General features: G+C 39.6%; 1 protein-coding gene across 1 annotated transcript in view; it reads right to left on the bottom strand.

The window, feature by feature from the left end:
- SLC39A10 (solute carrier family 39 member 10) overlaps positions 1 to 15,033 on the bottom strand; it is a 151,141-nt gene that overhangs the window by 106,785 nt on the left and 29,323 nt on the right. The window contains exon 2 of the mRNA XM_042949528.1: positions 7,486 to 7,588. The gene's annotated coding sequence lies outside the window, so the exon portion shown is untranslated. The remainder of the gene's footprint in view (positions 1 to 7,485; positions 7,589 to 15,033) is intronic.

The raw sequence follows: 15,033 nt of genomic DNA, 5'->3' as shown, positions 1-15,033 counted from the left end.
CGCATTTATTTTGTTTTGATACGAAGCTCACATTTGTTTTTAAGATGTAAACAAGCCTAGTAACAAAGCAAAAGAGAAACAATGTAATGTATGAGAAAAGACACAGACGTGACAAAAAGGAAAAAAAATCTCCTTTTGAGCTAAAAAGAAAGAGAAAAAAAATAACAATCATCAAAGAGGAAGAAAGACATCTCTCAACAAGAAGGGAACATTTCCCCAGCAATGAGCTCTGGGGGGCTTTGAGGGTGGGGTGGAGAAACAGAAGGTACCAGGTGACAAAGTATTGTTTATGGTCCCTTCAAACAGAACTTTGATTTATATAACAAATCAATCCACTTACAGGACGTGCTTAACTTCACCTGCTGGGAGGCAAGTTCAGTCCCTTTCTCCTTCTTTGAATGAATGGGGAAGGCTTTCGGCTCACCCTCTGCCTCACCCCAGGAATGTGTGCTATCTACAGTTGTTTTGAAACCCGCAGCCCTTAAAGGAGCTGTATCAACAGGTTTCTCCTTCTCCCTAACATTGAGCCAATTGTAAATGCTGAATAAGAATCTCGAACAAATTAAACACTATCATAGGAATTCAAAACCATCTCTAGCTAGAGTGGTTTTTTTAAAAAAATAGAATCACAATTTATCACTTCAGCCTTTTTTGAGCCCAGAACCAAAGGGCTAACAAAGGGCTATTTCCTGACAGCTTAATACAAAGTACCTTTTAAGGAAAGCCTGAAAGTTGGCCTGGGAATGTGTGTTAGGGCAGAGAACTCTTTCCCAGATGGACGCTAATGTGGTTTTCAAGAAATCTCAGGAGACTCCAAAATATCCTTCCAAGCAATGTAATAAATGCCAAGCCTTTTATATACTTATTATCTAATGCATTTCTATGGCCACTGCCCTTCAACACAAATATTTATCTTTTTTCTCTCAGCTTTGGCCCCTATACTTTCCATCCTGTCTTTAAATAAAACTACTTCCAACCCATGAGCGGTGAGGTAAAACACTCATCATAGAAGCTTCACTCATCCTAGCCCTAAATACTACAGGAGGAAAAAAAAAATCACAGGCAAATTCTAACCATACTTTAAACTTCTACCTATAATTGCTAAAAAGAGGAAATTGAGAAGTCATTTGCATTTTTTTCTTACATTAACTCTTTTTGGTTAAAGGGTTGATGTCCAGAACTTGGCTTGCCATGCTTGCACAGCTATGTGTCACTATTTTAATGTCATTTGCAATTTATTGTACAATAAACACCAAGTGGTTACTCTTATGAGGGTCTATGAGATGAGATTTATCATGAAGCCTCTCAAACTTCATTTGGCATAAACTTAATTGAAAATGATTATAGGGATGCCTGGGTGGCTCAGTCAGTTAAGCGTTCAACTCCTGATTTCATCTCGGGTCATGGTCTCACGGTTAATGGGTTCAAGCCCCGCGTCAGGCTCTGTGCTGAGTGGAGCCTGGTTAGGATTCTCTATCCGCCTGCCTCTCTTTCTCTCTCTCTCTCTCTCTCTCTCTCATAAATAAATAAATAAAATTTTCTTTTTTAAAAAGAAAATGATTATAATCTGATTTCAAATATTAATCGATGATGTTATAAAGAATGTGTATATTTCCCCATGACTAAACAAGAACACAATTGAAAATAAGTCAACATTCCCCAAATGAACAACAAACATACAATAAAAGAAAATTATTCTTTAAGATTTTACTTAAATTTTTTTTTTTTTGTATTTTGGGTGCCTGGGTGGCTCAGTCAGTTAAGCATCCAACTTCGGCTCAGGTCATGATCTGGTGGTTTGTGAGTGTGAGTCCCACATCAGGGTCAGTCAGTGCAGAGCGCGCTTCAGACCCTCTGTCTCGCTCAAAAATAAATATTACAATTTTTTATTTTTTTATTTTTAAGTAATCTCTACACCTAACGTGGGGCTCAAACTCACGACTTTGAGATTAAGAGTCACACGCTCCACCAACTGAGCCAGCCAGGCATCCCTAAAAAACTTTTAGTCTTAACGATAGAAATTAAAGTCTCTATAATAAACTGTGGAGCAAATAATTTGCTAATTACCATGGACTGATTACTTTAATTGACCAGTTTCTTAGATGATCTGTATATCAAAATTTTAAAACAGGGATAGGTTAGGAAATTGTCTAGATAATTTATTAATGTAGATTCTAGGGCTTAAAGGAACAAACTTCAGTGTCTCATGACTTTCCACATTTGAGGAAGCAAATTAAGTAACAGCGAAAGTGGAAACATCTAGGGGAAGTGGAATAAGGCATCGAGGATAAGAGTCAGCAATGAAGACTGCGGGCAACAATGCTCAAAACGGTATATTTAAAAATGCATTTCTTTGCTTGCCTCAGCCTCCCTGGGATTTGTTCAAGAGTTCGGATTCTTCATAAAGTTAAAAAAAAAAAAAAACTTTTGGGAAAAATACTCAGTCAACTAAACTTCCTAGTGAAGTTGGCCCTGAAGCTTGCACTTGACACTGTGATTTTATCACTTCCTTTTTTTAAAAATTTTTTTAACATGTATTCATTTTTAAGAGACATAGCACGAGTGGTGGAGGGCAGAGAGAGAGGGAAACACCGAATCCGAAGCAGGCTCCAGGCTCTGAGCTGTCAGCACAGAGCCTGATGCGGGATTCGAACCCACGAATCGTGAGATCATGACCTAAGCTGAAGTCAGACGCTCAACCGACTGAGTCACCCAGGCGCCCCAGATTTTATCACTTCCTAAAGGGATATGACAAAGCTCTTTAAATATTTCCAGAGGACATGGAGTATTTCCAAGAGTGAAGTAAAGAATCATGTATCATGTAAGCATTACTTATTTAGCTCTTAGAAATTAAGATGATCAGATACCTCTATAAAATGAGAATTATGAGTTAAAGATCATGCCTATACATTTCCTCCCTTCTTCCCTTGGCTCCCTTCCCTCCTTCTATCCTCTCACCTCCCTCCCTCCCTCCCTTTCTGTCTGTCTGTCTCTGTCTCTCCTTCTCTCTCTCTCAAATTTGGGCAACAAAGGATTTTTATCTTCCTTTGAATTCTGGTGCCCAAGTAAGCTGAAGAACTAACATGAGGCAAAACTAACTGGATGTGTGGAGACCCTCTCCACAATTCTATTCACCACATTTCCACAGGGAGGGGCCTGGAAGAAATGAAGAATGCACAGTGGGAGGGGCGCCTGACTGGCTGTCCGTAGAGCATGCAACTCAGTTTGGGGTTGTAAATTCAAGCCTCATGTTGGGTGGAGAGATTACTTAAAAATAATATCTTAAAAAAAATGCATAGTGAGATCTCAAGGCAGATTTACTTAAACAGCCAAATAATGAAAACAATTATTCATCGCTGGGGAAGAATAAATTGTGTTATAGTCACACAATAGAATACTACACAACAAAACCACTAACAACAGGGGTGCCTGGCTGGCTCAGGAAAAATGGAAAAATGGAAAAATGAGCAAACTGCGTTTCTTCTTTTTAAGTTTATTTGTTTTGAGAGAGAGAGAGGGAGAGCACATGCACGAGTCGGGGAGGGGCAGAGAGAGAGGGAGAGAAAGTGAGACTCCCAAGCAGGCTGCTCACTACCAGTGCAGAGCCCGATGTGGGGCTTGAACTCACCAACTGTGAGATCACGACCTGAGCTGAAGTTGGGCGCTTAACTGACTGAGCCACCCAAGTGCTCCAAACTGCTTTTCTTTCAACCTTCCCTCTCTCATTAGGCGTGGAATGTGGAGACAGCAGGGGAATTAAAGAATGAGGAAGACTCTCCAAATAACTTGTAGGGTTTGGGGACTTCAGTTAAGTTTTAGAGTTTCTTGATTAGGGAGACCCTTCCGTTTTCCCCTTCTTTGTAGGATGTGCCCTGATTATTTTTGAGGGACACAGTTGCAAGGAGTGATCAGGTGAGCAGAGTTGACTGTCTGGCTTTCAGGTAGAGAATTAAAGTTGGGTCTCAAGTTTACTTTATCACTTGTTCCACATGGTTCGTTCAACAGCATGGGGAAGGAGGGAGGGCTGAGGCATAAGTGCTGTCCAGGGATGGAAGGTGTGCTGGTGAGAGGACGTGCCTTTTGTTCTCTCTGCGGAAAACCACAAAAAGGATTCCAAAGATTGGGAGCAGAGGGCTGAGATATACCAATATTTATTTCTAGTCACAGTCTCTTGGTGTAATTTATGTGCTCTTCTTTTTTATAGAATCCTGGCAAAACAAATCCCTATCTCCTTAGCTGTTTTTCTTTTCTCCGGGCCTTTTAGAAACACTGTGAATCCATTTTTCCTGTTCTCCTTCCCCTGGACACCTCTCAGCCCTGGCAGATCATTTCTAACAGCAGAGGCTGTGACTGGTAATAAATGTGTGGAAGGATTGGGGCCTGGCTCTTGACCTTCATGTTCTGGCATTCCTATATTGTCTCTTGAATTTTTAACAGCTCAATTGCTGCCTCATTCGCCACCCAAAGTACTGCCAATTAGAATCTGGCTGCATTTATGAAATTATTTTAAATTTAAATTATTTAATTATTTTAAAATAACACTAGATAAAAATTAATGGAGATAATTATAGAAATGCTGAAGCTGAACTCTTCATTTAAATAATATATGTGGGGTGGGGGGAGGCTACTAAAAATTTAGGGCTAATCTCTGTGCTAGGCATTTTATTTATTTATTTATTTATTTATTTATTTATTTATTTATTTCTTCCCATCCCCCCATCCACCTCCTCTGATAGGCGCTTTATATGCATTATGATGTTTACCCCATGAAACCTCTGTAAGCTTGTAAGCTAAAAATTAGTATTCCTGTTTTAAAAGTGAATTCTCGGGGCCCCTGAGTGGCTCAGTCGGCTAAGCATCCAACTTGGGCTCAGGTCATGATCTTGCAGTTTGTGGGTTTGAGCCCCGCATCGGGATTCCCTCTCTCTCTCCCTCTCTCTTTGCCCCTCTCTGTTCATGCCTTCTCTTTCTCTCTCTCTCTCTCTCAAAATAAATAAATAAACTTAAAAAAAAAAAAGTAAACTCTCAGACTTAAAGGATCAGAAATACTAAGTGTGCCGGGGTAAAAGCCCAGGTCCATCTAACTCCAAAGTCATTTTATCTCACCACTGCTTAGGCAAGGTGCTTACTCAACATATGCAGAGCTTAAATATTCTTTCATCTTATGAAAAAAACAGATTTGGTAAATTAAATCTGCTAAAATAGACAGTAATCTCCTTGAGGGCAAAGGCTGGTTACCTATCTTTTTGTGTGGCTTAGAACGGTACCTCAATGTGTTAGGTGCATACTTCCAAATAGGTGCACAGGAGAAAAAAATTGTTTTTCTTAAAACAATTACATATACACTACATACTTTTTCAAAGCATGTGTAAGTATCTACATTACATTAATAGATTCACATACCTGAAGAAAAAATAAAATTTACTCATCTAAATAAAATGTGAGGTCAATGAAAAGGATAGTTTAAATGCCAAATATAACATAACCAAACAAGTTAAAAACGTGGGTACTGGGGCCCCTGGGTGGCTTAGTTGGTTGAGCATCTATCTGTCCCTCGATTTCAGCTCAGGTCATGATCTCGTGGTTCGTGACTGTGAGCCTCGTATGGGGCTCTGTTCTAAGAGCACAGAGCCTACTTGGGATTCTATCTCCCTCTCTCTCTGCCCCTCCCTGCTTGTGCTCTCTTTCTCAAAAATAAATAAATAAACATTAAAAAAAAACAAACTTGGGTACTGAACTACATTTCCAGATTTTTTTTTTAGTATTTATTTATTTTGAAAGAGAGTTAGAGAGCAAGCATGGGAGAGGCAGAGGGAGGAGAGAGAGAATCCCAAGCAGGCTCTGTGCTGTCAGCGCAGAGCCCAACATGGGGTTCAATCCCACAAACCCATGAGATCATGGCCTGAGCCAAAACCCGAGAGTCAGATGCTTAACCTACGGAGCCACCCAGGTGCCCCACATTTACAGATCTTTTAAGCTCTAAAGGCACACTGGCTAATATTTCTGTTATTCCAGGATTAGCAAGCAAGTATAAAACCTTTCACGGTATAACTGACCCTAAACGTGGAATCACTGAAAGGAAAGAACATACAAATACAAGCTCTCCCCCTAATACAAGATGGAACCTACTGGAGCAGACTGAAACCCAGCTGTTAATAGAATTACACTGCCATGATCAGTTCTTTATACCAAAGCATCCGAAAGCTGACTGAATACTTTTTCTTTACAGGACTTCTCTCTCTCCATTTCATTTTAGTTTCTCTATGTGGAAAGAAAGCACACAGCTAGACTTTTAATTCTCAATTCCTTATTTTTTTCTGAAATGGTAGCCTGAAATTAGTGTATTGCCTTTTAAATTAAGTCATAATTTGTTTCTGAAAGAACTGTACCATATCTTTGGTGTGCTGTGTTATTTACTTTTTACGAGTAACTAAGTTTGCCGAATGTTGAGTTCTTCAGAATTTAAAGTCTTGTTTTGTTTTTTGTTTTTTTTTTTTCTTTCATAGAATAAAAGGACTTCTTTCAATATGGAGGCTTATTTGGCTTCCAGGTAGAGTTACTCAGGTTTTCCAGTTTGTGGCTGTTGTGTTTCTGCTTCAGAATTCTCTAGGATGAGTTTCCCTGTGAACCTAAACACACCCGTAAGTAATCATTTAGTCTCTACTAACTCTCAACATGTCTGGTTAGGTCCGTTTCTGAGATTATAAGAAAAAAAAAAAAAAACACAGTTATTTCTTTCTTTCTAGATTTGTCTCCCTTATTTTCTTCGTGTTACTTATTACAGTTAATGGACATTCCTGAAATTTTAATTATATATACCTATGCACTATAAATGTTTTCTTCATTATTCCAAAATGTTTACTGTTTATTTTTGTGGCTCTCCGTGCATTTTTGAGAGCCATTGTCTGCCAAAAGGAATGTCTACATTGGCTCATTTTTTTTTTAGCCAAATACCTCTTTTCAGTCATTTTGGGTTATTTTTGACAGCAATCTCTAATGCATTCCTGCATAAAATCCCTTGCCCACATTATGTCCTTAAAGTAATGTCTTTGCAAGTAAATCTCCCTCCTATACCTGCTTCTCCATTTTTAATGCTTTCCATAATGTCAGCATTCTTTTGATTTTAATTCACGTTTTTTATTCCTTTGTATGAATTTATACATTTCTTCCTTTTGACTGGTATCCGCTTTATTCTATTTTAAAGTCTTTAGTTTTTACTTTTAGTCCCCATTAAGTTCCCTGGTGATGTCAATTCATGAATACACCAAAGGTTTATGGCATGGCACACTCCCAGAATGTGAAGCTTCCTGGTTGGGGAGGGGGGGTGAGGGGAGCATATCTGTCACTCATGTACTGATCCCAGTACTACTGAAGACACTGTTACCCAAAAATGAAATATTAAAGTAAATGTCTGTCTAGCCAATAGCATACACTTTGCTAAGTAACTATACCATTTTTTTTAAATGGTAAATAAATGAAACTTACCCTTTAAAGAAGATTTCAGTAGATGATTTGGGATCCTTCCCTCTTTATTTCAGCTCAATCCAATTCAGATAAATTCTAGAAGCCTGTCAGGTCCGTCCAGAGGCTGTGGAGACCACAAACGCAAAAATAAAACAAGTCCCTCCTCCTAAATTTACATTCACTTAGATCAGTTGGAGTGCTAGGGTTTTCAAATCCCAAGCTTTATATAAGGTCTTTCCCTTGATGAATGTGTAGTAACTGTTTTCCCCAGCCAGTGAGGATCTTAGGTTTCCCCCTTTTAAAGCTTTAGGTTGTACTTCAACTATTCTTTTTATGTTGCATAACCCTCAGGGGTTTATATCCGACTGCCATACTTAATGTATTTTAATTCTGCCTTGTGATGATCTATATATGCTTCCATGAGCTCATCTTTCCCTTAGGACTTACACAGGTAGCAGAGATTCAACTGGCATTCTTTACTACTTCCTGGCAACTGCAGGTCTGACTTCATGGGTACCTTTATTTTTGCTCTTGCCATCCAAAAGTGTCAGAGAGAGTGTGATTACTTGATTAAATAAATAAAACAAGGTCTTTTGGACAGATCCTATCATAACACCACGACTGTGGTAAACTGGCAACACACACATCCTGTCTTTTCCCCTTCTAATGTGTTCATTCCCATGAGTTATCCCTTTAAAATCTGGAAAGGTTTGTATTTTTTCACAGCTTACGTTCTGCCTCATCCTACCAAAGTATATGCCTCTATCTTATTGTCCCTAGATGGAAAATACAGTTTACATTTGAAGAGAAAGAAAAGTATTCGCCCTTCCATTTCTTTCTTCTCTGGGCATGGGAAGGGTGATGAAAGAGAAAGGTGTGAGTGGGGGAGAAGTAATGGCCAAACAGAAACCAGCGAGGCTAGATCCAACTGTATGTGTCACCTTCGAGGAGGTCATGGTCTGGAGTGATTTTTTTTTTTCTTTTTTTTTTTTCGGAGTAATTCTTTTTTTTTTTCAATTTCTTAAAATGTTTTATTTATTTTTGAGAGAAAGAGAGACAGAGCACAAGTGGGGAAATGAGAGAGAGAGAAAGAGACATAAAATCCGAAGCAGGATCCAAGCTGTCAGCACAGAGCCTGTCGCGGGGCTTGAACACAGGAACCGTAAGATCATGGCCTGAGCCAAAGTCAAACGCTCAACCGACTTGAGCCACCAAGCGACCCTGGAGTAATTCTTAATTGAAATCATATCATACATCTACCCCTCTCTTATCACCAACTTCTCAAATATTTCCATTCTCCTTCCCCTAGCTGCAAATCTCATTTAATAATTGCCCTACTCTATAACATCACTATTTCTGTATTGTCTCATTTCTCCATTAGGATTCTGCTTCTTTTTGTACTCTCTGCCTGTAGCACCTAGACTGGTCCTAGGCTTCTGAAGAATGTTTGCTGGATTGAAATAAATTGCTTGGACTTACTCAGGCTCCCCTTTTCTAGCATGTAGTAAAAATTTATCTCAATTGACACCTTTGCTATTAAGGTATAGTGGTGACCAAAAAAAAAAAAAAAAAAAGAAAAAAAAAACATAAAGAAAAGTAACATGGTGGACTTTTAATTGCAGCATAAAACATTTTAATGCTTTTTTTCTTTCCTGAAAGAGGTCATGATGAACGATTCTTAATGTTTGCTGGTATAAGCCTCAAGATGCAGGCAGAAATGTTTTTGTGATTTTAAATACTTTCTGCCCAGCATGGATAATAATCAAGGGTAATTAATATATGTTAATATATTTTGTGCGACTTTCACAAGTTCACAAAATAAAATGCATCTTAAACTTGAGCTTATCTTCAGCCATATCCGTGCCGTGTACGGGATCAGAAAATATTTGCTCAATCACTGGATTATATGTCTCTGTGTTACCCCACATTTAGATCTGGAAAAGCCACAGATGGACTTGCCTCAATTTTTTTCATCCACAAAACTGGGCTGGGTCAGGGGAGGGAGAGAAAGAGGGGGGGAACCAGTAACTGCTGTGGTCCTCGTATCCTACTCTGTTCTTGCATATGCAAGGTGTGATCTACCAAAGCAGCAGCAGCTGAGGCAAAGAAATGAAAGCACATGTGTGTCCTGTTGGTAGGAGGCTGGAGTGTCAGATCAGTTTCTAAAGGGATATGAGGATTTTTAAAAGACCAAAATAACCCATTTATCGGCGTCTGGTTATAAATAATTACAATTAGATTTTTAACCTCTTGGAGTCAACTTAGGCATCTTTATTTCTTTCCTTTCACCAAGGCCTTGAACACGTGTGTTTAAATGAAGAATTCTGAGTCACAATGTAATTTGCATGTATTGAAATGCCATATATTACCTTAAATGGTTACCATAGTGTTCTACTCAGTGAGTAAATATGTAGCATAGCTATAAAATTGGTCATAATTTTTTTTTTTATCATTTGGGATGAGAAAATTTAATAAACTTTTTTTTTTTTTAAACATCTCTTGATACTAGGTTCAAGGGGCAGTTGCCTATGATTTTTTCTGTGAGTTGCAGATATTCCCTAACTGCCAGGGCTCTGAGACACCAATAATAGAAGTCTCTGAACTGAACGAGGTTCAAAAGCTTGCTATTTTAGGACATCATTAAAACTTTGGGGGAAAGAATCCCACCAGAGACTGAATGTTGCTTGCTGCTGAGCCAAATGACCTGTCCTCACTTTGCCTTGCTGAGAGTGGGAAACAGTCTGTATCTAGCTAGGGATGTGGAAACCATGAGGTAGACAGCTCTCTGCCCACAGTGTGGACAGTAAGCACCAAGGAAGCAAAATGAGATAATGGAATATGAAGACTGTAATTTACTAGGTTAGGACACAGGCAGGATTGGAAATCCTCCACTGTCTAGGAAGACCAAATGTAGATTGGGCCATGAGACCAAGGCCAGGGGAGTTTGTGATAGGGGCTCGCACTGTGCACCTTCTCCTGCCTCTCTGTGTTCAAGATAAAGGCATGTTTAATAATGTTTAAGAGTGGGAAGGAAGGGGCATCTGGCCGGCTCAGTCAGAGCCTTGATCGCAGAGTCATGAGTTCAAGCCCCACGTTGTCATTGGATGTGGAGCCTACCTAAAATAAACACATTTTTAAAAAGTACAAGTGGGAAAAAATAACGTTGAAGAGTTGGATAGTCGGGGTCAGATAGATGAGTTCAACTCCTGACGTTGTCATTTATTATGTTAGCTATAGAACTACCTACCATCATCCCCCATGTAGATCTCAGTTTCCTTACATTTGAAATGGAATAATAATTACACGGACTTCGTAGAATGATTGTTGTACAGGTCGGATGACATAATGTGTGTAAACAAAACCCTTAGTACAGTGCCTGGCCTTCTCGGTGAATGTCAGCTAAAAACAAACAATGAAACATCAACTGCCCAGCCTCTCTTATCTGTAAAAAGAGGAGAGTCAAGGAAAGTCCCTGCAGTAAGGGAAATCAAATCAATGGTATCTCCTGATCAAGGGCTGCTGTCCACCCTGTCCACTTGTTATTTTATTTATTCTTTAATGTTTATTTACTTATTTTGAGAGAGTGTGCAGGGGGAGGGGGAGGGGCAGAGAGAGAGGAGAGAGAGAACCTCAACCAGGATCCACACCTAACATGGGGCTCGATCTCACAAACCATGAGACCACCACCTGAGCCAAAATCAAGAATAGGACGCTTAACGGACTGAGCTACCCAGGCGCCCCCTGTCTCCCTGTTATTTGAGATCACCTTCATATCTCTCATCCTTGCCACTGTCGGAGGTTACTAAAGACATTTCTTCATTCAAGTGTTTATTAAGTGCCAACTCTGTGTCTAGTAGCTATGTGATATGGTGTATTGGCCAACACCTCGAAAAGATAGTCGAAAAGATAGGTAATGAACAAGTAAACACACAAATACAATGATTATCACTTGTTGGAAGAAAAGCATGGCACTCCACTCTCAATGGGTTGACAGGGAAAGCCCTCTGTGAGGAAGGGAGACAAAAGATAAGAAACAGCAGAATGGTTTCAGTCCACACCTTATGGCCTTTCTCTGCAGCAACTTGTGACAATTGCCAGCCTTATTTGTCTTTTAACTCCCCTGTCGTTCTAGCTGTCACAACCCAGAGGGGATTTCAAAAGACATTCAGGACAGACTACTTCCTGCCAGGTGATCCTAGGGTCATGGTCACAGATGTAGTGGCCGGGCGGCCACATAAACACTTGTGCAGGTTGTACCTATATAAAAACGCTGGGCAAGCGGAGTGTCCTGGCGCAGGGCTGCATTTACCTACCTCCGAGGAAGGGGTGCCTTTTCTACTCAACACAACCAGAAGTAGCTAGTGGCCCTATGCAGCCTCAGAATAAAAGCACACTTAGAAGTCAGTGAAAGGTTATTTCAAAAGCAGACTGGCACTAGGGACTCAAGGTGCCATCCAGGAACAACCCAGCTTAATCCCTAAGTATAGGTGACACAGAGGACTCATACGGCTGTAGAGCTGCACCGTGATTTATTACCACTTTTCAGGGGAAGCAGTAGGGCTTTCCAGCTGAGTGAAGCTTTGGGGGTCCTAGAGATGGGGGAACAGCAGCTCAGGCCCCCACTGCCTAAGTCCTCACACAAGCCACTTCTTCCAGTAACTGCTCCCACGGGGCAGTGCTGGTCCCCAAAGTCATGACTAATGGCCACCTTCTCAGGCTCTCAAAACTAAGCAGTTCTTGTTGGATTCAGAATGATTCTCCTTCCTACCAGAGCAGAATCATTCTTCCTGATTTTCTGAAAATAAGCCACAAAGAATCCCTTTGTGGGAGTAATGTAAGAAAAAAATAGTCAAAGGGAAAATGTAGGAAACCATGAGCTAAAGACAAGAATATGTCAAGTTAATGTTTGCATACTCAAAGCTGTACCTAATTAAAATATTTCAGAGGGTAGAGGGAAGTTTTTATAGCGAATTGTGTTAAATTGGTTTCAATAGGTTTAACCCCCCAAAAATCCACATATAATATTCTTTTGGCTAGCTTTCTTACATATTAAAACTTAAAATTATGCAGAGAAATTCTCAGGCTAAGACATGTTTTGGCCTAATTAGCAACACTTGAGACTAGCAAGCAGAACTCTGATTTTAAAGATAGCACTTATACTTGAGGCAAGAACTAACAAAACTGGCCAGACTTGATTTCTATCAAGGTTTCCTTGGAGGCAGTTAAAGAAAAAGAAGAAAAAGAACTGAAATGACAGGAGTAGAGATGGACGTTAATAGTGCACAAATTTTATGTGGACTTAGATGCATTAATTTAGGAAAATATAATGCTCTCATCACTTTTGGAGACTATACAAATCAGAACTCTCGTTAATAGGTTTCACAGTCACAAAACAGTTACAATCCTAATCCAGACATCCTGGTTTTCTGGCATGCAGTTTATCTATAGCAATTTCACAGGGTGTTCTAAAAGTCACAAACTAATGTTGATTGCCTGAATTTTGAAAAGAAATAAACATGAAATATAACTTTTGGGGGGGGTGGTATGGTGAGGCTATTCTAAAAAGATTTATAATCTTGATTGCAAGTACTGCCATTTTTATTCCTGGGCCACAAACATCGCCGACATCTCTTTTAAAAGATTCATACAAAGAGGCACCTGGGAGGATCAATTAGTTGAGTGTCTGACTCTTGTTTTCAGCTCAGATCATGACCTCCCAAGTTGGGCTCTGTGCTGAGCATTGAGCCTGCTTAACATTCTCTCTCCCCCTCTACCCTTCTTCCTAACTTGTGTGCTCTCTCGCTCTCTCTCTCAAATAAATAATGAAAAAATAAATAAGTGAAAGATTCATGCAAAGAAACAAAACTTTTGTGAAGACAAAGTACATTAAAAAATTGTAATTATTGGGGCACATGGGTGACTCAGTTGGTTGAGCGTCCAACTCTTGATTTCAGCTCAGGTCATGATCCCAGGGTTGTGGGACCCAGCCCCACTGATGATTCTCTCTCTTTCCCTCTGCCCCTTTCTCCTGCTCATTCTCTCTCTCTTTCTCTAAAAAAATAATAATCAATAAATAAAAATTGTAATCACTAAAGAATGTACTTCCGTTAGAAAAACTTCAGTGCCATGATCTCCCTTACCTCTGGCCCCCTCCCTTACCCATCCTCAGCTGTCCACCATGAAATCAAATGTGTGCTGAACTCTCCTTACATGTATTTAAGTTCTTTTCTGCTGGGTATTTTCTTCCAGAACATTAATGAAAGGCGGTTTGCATGTACAAAGAAATGATCAGCAATCTCTTGAAGTTTAAGTAACCAGGAAAACTGTACACAGCAAACCTTGCAGTGATAGATCTAGAATTGACGCAAAAGGGAGGCCGTGCAATCTGAATGGACTTTCAACTTACTGCTCAGATGTGACTGTCCGGTTGCTAGAGAAATAGATACACTGATTAGATTTGAGATTATTTTTCAGCCAGGCCACTGTTTAGAATTCCAAGGGGGGGGGGGGGATAAAAATAATAATCATAGTCATGCTATAGATCATGTATTCATTCATTCATTCATTCATTCATTCATACAACAAGTATTTATAGAGAACTGACAGTTCAAGTACTTGGGATACAGTAATAAACAGAAACTGTCAGTCCATCAGCCAATTTGACTTAATTACCATATACAGAGCACTCCATCCAGAAATAACAGAATCCACATTTTTTTCCCACTATGCATGGAACATTCAAGATACATCAGATTAGGTTTAAAATAAATCTCAATAAATTTAATGATATTGAAAATTTAAAAAAACTGTCTATGACCAAAATCAGTCATCTTCTAGATACTTTGAAAATTCTCAAATAGTTGGATTAAGCAACATACTTCCAAATAACCCAGGGTAAAAAAAAAGGAAAATATTTTGAAGTCAATAAAAATTAAAACACAACAGGGCAGCTGGGTGGCTCAGTCGGTTAAGTATCCGACTCTTGATTTCCACTCAGGTCAGGATCTCATGGTTCATGGGATCAAGCCCCAAGTTGGGCTCTGTGCCAATAGCTGGGGACCTGCTTCGATTGTCTCTCTCCCTCTCTCTGCCCCTCCCCTGCTCATGCTCTTTCTCTCAAAAAAATAAATACATAAATAAGCATTTTTTAAAAAAAACACGCAACACAGCAAAATGTATGTAATACAACTAAAGTAGAGTTTGATGAGAAATTTATGATACTAAATGCTTATATGAGAAGAGAAGAAAGATCTAAAATCAAAGAGGGGTTGCTCAATCAGTAAGGAATGTGACTTTTGATCTGGGAGTTGTGAGAGCCCCACATCAGGTGTGAAGATGACTCTAAAAAAATAAATAAATAAAATGAATGATGTAAGAGTTTCATATTAAGCAACCATATTAAGAATTAAGGATCGGGGCACCTGGATGGCTCAGTCGGTTAAGCGTCCGACTTCGGCTCAGGTCACGATCTCGCGGTCCGTGAGTTCGAGCCCCACGTCGGGCTCTGGGCTGATGGCTCGGAGCCTGGAGCCTGCTTCCGATTCTGTGTCTCCCTCTCTCTCTGTCCCT

The sequence above is a fragment of the Panthera leo genome, chromosome C1 (genome assembly GCF_018350215.1).
Source record: "Panthera leo isolate Ple1 chromosome C1, P.leo_Ple1_pat1.1, whole genome shotgun sequence".
Lineage (NCBI taxonomy): Eukaryota > Metazoa > Chordata > Mammalia > Carnivora > Felidae > Panthera > Panthera leo.
Note: the sequence above shows the minus strand (reverse complement) of the source record. Positions and strands in the feature narration are given on the sequence as shown.